At 44.6% G+C, this 5,743-nt stretch overlaps 1 long non-coding RNA gene across 1 annotated transcript; it reads right to left on the bottom strand.

The window, feature by feature from the left end:
- Positions 1-220: 220 nt before the first annotated feature.
- On the bottom strand, positions 221-1,163 carry LOC109944479 (uncharacterized). Its single transcript, XR_002267517.2, has 3 exons — positions 1,130-1,163; positions 408-441; positions 221-299 (listed from the first exon to the last, which is right to left on the bottom strand). It is a non-coding gene; the product is annotated as an uncharacterized lncRNA (long non-coding RNA).
- Between the last annotated feature and the right edge of the window lie 4,580 nt (positions 1,164-5,743).

Raw genomic sequence — 5,743 nt, forward strand, 5'->3', positions numbered from 1 at the left:
CAGCACTTGTTCATTTGTAAATGTCAAGTAATTGAAGTGCATAAAAGACTACGAGTTAACCTTCAATTCAGCCATGACTTCATGCAGCTGATGCCTTGACATTCTGGCCAAATAATGAGTAAGAGGATCATTTCCAAGTCCATACTGGACAGGTAAACCGTTTTGAACATTTGCAGTCTGAGCTCCACCAAGGACGCCAGTCATCACAGATGCAGCATGTATTGCTGGTGGGAGACCAACAGGCTAGTGAAGGTTTGCCTCTCCAACAACAGAAGTTCCAGCTAACTGTTTCTGACTATCTGTGCCAGTCGATAAGGAAATCAGTGTTAGCATCGATGAACATAAAATATGCATAAGAATTGAAATCATATACATAAATAAATGGTGAATGAAAAAAAGAAACCAACCAACATTAGATGTCATCCCTGGCCCTCCACGACCCTGCAATGCATAAATGTATCCAGCATAAGCCAACAAGTTGGTCTAATTTAAGCTAAATCAACTTCAGTTAGTTGAGATGTTCTAATGAACGAACACGCACCAACTTCATCTCCACAGTGAAAGCTACTTAATTTCCAAAAGGTAAAGCTCACAGATCGACATAGATTCTTTTGTGTACAGTAACATCATGCTAATCATTTCACATGTCTCAAAGATAGTTCAAGAAAAACATGTCTTGAAGATAAGTTAGCATAAAAAGTTGTGTCCTTATATAAATCAACTGCATCTGGTTGATAGCTTGTAAATAGCAGTATCTGTTGTGTAAACTCAACATTTTGGCAACAAAAACTGGCACATATGTATCAGCATTGGACACTCATTGGTAGTGATTTACAAAGCCTGCTGGTAGAAACTACAGTGAGGGGAAATGTTAACACAACGCCGAAAGAAAACTGTGAGTTCTTATGTACATATATAAAGGCCGATTGGATATATACTATTTTTCAGCAATCAATTTACCAACAGTGGCAATCTCTTGGTGACGCATAAACAAAGACCGATTATACATTGGATAAGGCGCAACTATTATCATTCACAGAACGAAGACAATACAACTTCTCAGATTAACAGAGAACTCCAAAGGTGGTAGGAAAGGCTCTTCTACAGTAAAAATTTGAGGATCGTCGACCTTTTCTCTATTTCTGTCAGTGTTCCTCCCATTTCTCTATTTCAGCCATCAAACTTGTGTAATCAATTTGCCGTTAGTCGGTATTCTGACCGTGGTGAGGCAACGTGGTATTTTTCATTTGTAGCACAATGCCAACACCTGAACATATTCCTTCGTTTTTTAATATAAACAGAATAAGTAAGGCAAAAACACACATTTTGACAGTAAGTGCTAGTTTCTACAACCCATCTAAAGCTGCACGATAGTGTTACAGTGTTTTATGTGGGTGAGCAGAAGCGCACCTGAAGGATACGACTGGGCCAACCTCTTCGCAAATCTGCACGAGCTGCTCCTCCGTCGCATCGTATGGTATGTTGCCAACTGTAATTGAGATTGATAAATACAACCTATCAGTCCTAAAATCCCCTGCACATCCGGAAACAACAACAAAAACATCTTGCGAGATCTAGATCGAGAAGCGACAAAGGGGGAGGGGCCCTTGATGATGATCACCTACCTGCAGGTCTCAGGGAGGCAGGGATTGCACTCATCGAGCGCGGACATCTGGATCTGGAGCCCCTTCTCGTAGCAGGCGATGGACTCGTCCATGTGGCCAAGCATGGCGTGCGTGTTGCTGCTGGTCGTCGAGCTCGACCTCGGTCGCTGCTGGTCGTCGACCTCGACAACACGCTAGAGGACGGGGATGGCGTCGGCGTGGCGGCTGAGGTCGCGGTGGATGGGGGGAGCGGGTGGGCGCGATGGGGGCCACTGTGGGCATCTTGTGCGGCCAGTCGGGTAAGCGGTCGTGGGGAGGCGGCTGTCACGGCGGGTGCGGGGGGAGGAAGGTGACGGGCTGCGGCCCTGGGTGCGTGCCGCTGTTCTTCCGCCACGACGAGACCGCTGAGCGGCGAAGCAGAGGAGAGCAGATCCATATCTTCGCCTGCCCGCAAACATGGGGACGCAGACCTCGATGGTCGTCGTCGATGGCTCTCGGTGGCGGGCGCAACGGTGGGATAGGTGGGGAGTGGACGACGGTGCATGGGTTTGGGATTGGGGTGTGACGGCGAACGCGACCGTCATGTGGGGTGGCGGGCGGCGGCGTGGTGGTGGAGCTCGAGCGCGACTTCTGAGACGAGGAATTTGCGGTGCGGAGAGGGGCGCAGCAGATGGTCGCGCGGGGGCGGGGGTCCGCCGAGGAAGATGCCGCTGCACGAATAACTCCACGTCCTCGCGTGGATGCAGGGGATTGTTGGGGTAGGTCAGCGTGGCGGCTATGGTGTCGAAGACAGAGAGGAGAAAGACGGGAGCGGGAGGCGAGATTCAGGGGATTGTTGGGGAGGCGACCGCAGCGGGCGCGGTGTCGAGAAGAGAAAAATTCGGGAGTGGGCGCCCGGGCGGATGGAATGGTCGGGTGATCACGGAGGAAGACAGGCCAGTGAGCGATGCGGGATGGGGTGCGGGAATGACGGGAGCGGGGGCACGCTGAAGGGTGGACGCCCTCGATGGAGGCTTATAGAGTAGTAAAGATTACACGATATGGTCAGAACATGGTGAGTTGGATCCGTGTGAAGTGCCTGGTAATGACGAGAGAGTTGTCAGAATTTTAGATCTTAAAGTTGATGGTAAAGTGGATAATGTGGATGCTAATCAAGATTTTGAAGAATTTAATTGCGAAGAGATGTTGCGCCATATGGAACCAGAAATGTTGAGTTCTGTGGGATCGCAGAAAGGGCTATCTAAAATGGAGGGACTGGAAAGTGCTTCAAAAGAACCTTTATATGATGAATCAAAGGGTTATGACAAAGAGTTTACTACACTGCGTACAGTTCTAGAACTTCTGAAGTTGAAGGCTAGCGCCGGATGGTCTGATACTAGCTTCACAGATCTTTTGAATTTTCTGTCCCAATTACTACCAAAACCCAACAAACTACCAACAAGCACTTATAAAGCGAAGAAGCTTATATCTCCCATAGCTCTGGGTGTGCAAAAAATTCATGCATGTCCGAACCATTGTATTCTGTATCGTGGCGATTTTGAGAATGCATCAAGATGACCAGTTTGCAATGTCAGTCGATACAAGAAGAGCTACAATCAAGACTGTGTAAAAAAATTCCCGAAGAAAAATAAAAACAAGAAATCCACTATTGGACCTGAAAGTGACGATGACACTTTTGATGACATGGATGGAAAAAGAAGTCAAAGAACCCAGCTTTGGTGATGTGGTATCTTCCAGTAATTGATCGCTTAAAACGTTTGTTCTCAAATCCTAGGGAGGCTGAGCTTATGCGTTGGCATGCTGAAAATCGCAAGCAGAATAACAAACAGATTCGACACCCTGCTGATGCATCACAATGGAAAAATTTTGATCTTATGTATCCTGAGTTTGCCAAAGAAACCAGAAATGTTTGGGTACAGACGGAATGAATCCATTTGGTGAAAAAAGAAGTGTACATAGCACCTGGCCCGTGACTTTAACGATGTACAACCTTCCATCATGGTTGTGTCACAAAAGAAAGTACATTATGTTGACTATTCTTATTCAAGGTCCGAAATCAGCTGATGTTGATATTGATGTGTTCCTAGAACCTCTTATGGAAGATATGACAAAGCTCTGGAATGAAGGAGTTAGAATATGGGATGAGTATTTCAACTTAAGAGCAATTATATTTGTTACCATCCATGATTCTCCCGGTGGCGCCACACTATCAGGGCAAAAGACTAAAGGAAAGAATGGTTGTGTAGTGTGCGTCGATGGAACTGCTTTCATGTACCTTAAATCATCCAAGAAGTTGGTGTTCATGGGACACAGACGGTTCTTGATGAAGCAGCATAAGTACCGAAAGATGAAAGCGGAATTTAACAATCAACTAGAAAGTGAAGGTGCACCAAAGCCTTATAGTGGGAAACTTGTTTTTGAAATTGTAAAGAACATTCATGTTGTATTCGGAAAGGGAAAAAACAAAGGAGAAAAGAGAAAGAGAACTGACCCTTCAACTTACACAACTTTCAAGAAGCAATCAATTTTTTTCAAGTACCTCCCATACTGGAAGGATATGGAAATTTGCCACGACATTGATTTGATGCATGTAACAAAAAATGTTTTTGACAGCATCATTGGAACCTTGCTGGGCATGCCGAGTAAGACAAAAGACGGACTCAAATCACGCAATGATCTAGTAGATCTTCAAATCAGACCGGAACTTCATCCAGTGGATAGTGGCAAAGGGAAGCCTTACCTCCCCCCAGCTAGCTACAACTTGTCAGTTGAGAAGAGAACAAAGATTTGCAAATGTTTGCGTGGGGTCAAAGTGCCCACAGGTTTCTCATCCAATATCAGCAGACTAGTCAGGATGAAGGACTTGTCTCTATTTGGCTACAACTCTCATGACTGCCATGTGATGATGACGGTGTTCCTCCCAATTGCGGTAAGAGCCCTCGAAACAGAGCATGTCAAAGTTGTCATCACACGCTTGTGTTACTTTTTCAATGCGGTTTCACAAAAAGTAATAGCTTTAGAAGACTTGGACTATCTAAAGGCATACATCATCGAGACTATGTGCAAGCTTGAAATGTGTTTTCCTCCATCATTTTTTAATATGCAAGTACACCTAATCATACATCTCGTGGATCAGATAAAAATATTAGGGCCACTATATTTACATCATATGTTTCCGTTGGAGCGATACCTAGGAGTATTAAAAGGTTATGTGCGAAATCGCGCTCACCCAGAGGGTTCAATCATGGAGGGATACACTACAGAAGAAGTGATTGAGAGCTGTATAGATTACATCAGTGACGGAACAATGATAGGTGTGCTTGTACCTAAACATGAGGGTAAATTATGTGGGAGAGGGAGAATGGGCAAGAAAACTTTTCGCGTTGAGGATTATAAGCTAGTACATTGTGCTCATGGTAGTGTACTACAACATCTCACGATAGCCGAGCCTTACATAGAGGAACACCTGGATGAGCTTCGTAAAGAAAATCAGAACCGCACAAAGGACTGGATCATGAGGGAGCATAAACATCGTTTCAGCGAATGGTTAATGGACAAAAACATCCCATTCGGAGACTCTTTGGAAGAGAAAACAATGAAGAATTTGGCTTCTGGACCATCGTGTTTTGTGACATCATGGCAAGCATATGACATCAATGGGTACACATTCTACACTAAATCAAAAGGCATGAAAAGTGTTGCACAAAATAGCGGTGTTCGTATCGATGCTTTTGACCTACATGGACAGAAGACCACATATTTTGGATTCATAGAGGAAATATGGGAACTTGATTATGGCCCAAGCATGAAAATACTCTTATTTAAGTGCCAATGGGTACAACATCCCGTGGGGTGATAGTGGATAACTACGGACTCACACTGGTAGACTTAAAGAAAGTAGGATATAAAGATGACCTGTGGGTTCTCGCTGAATGTGTTGCACAAGTGTTCTATGTACTCGATCCAGCAGATGAGAAGATGCATGTAGTTATTTCTAGAAAGCAAAAAATTGTTGGAGTTGAGAATGTGGGAGACCAAGATGAGGAATACAATAAGTATGAAGAGATGTTCGTCTTTAACGGTCCAGAGAGAATCAAGCGTGTGGAAAAGAAAATTGATAAGAACTTAAAGCCATACAT

Source organism: Zea mays, chromosome 2 (genome assembly GCF_902167145.1).
Source record: "Zea mays cultivar B73 chromosome 2, Zm-B73-REFERENCE-NAM-5.0, whole genome shotgun sequence".
Lineage (NCBI taxonomy): Eukaryota > Viridiplantae > Streptophyta > Magnoliopsida > Poales > Poaceae > Zea > Zea mays.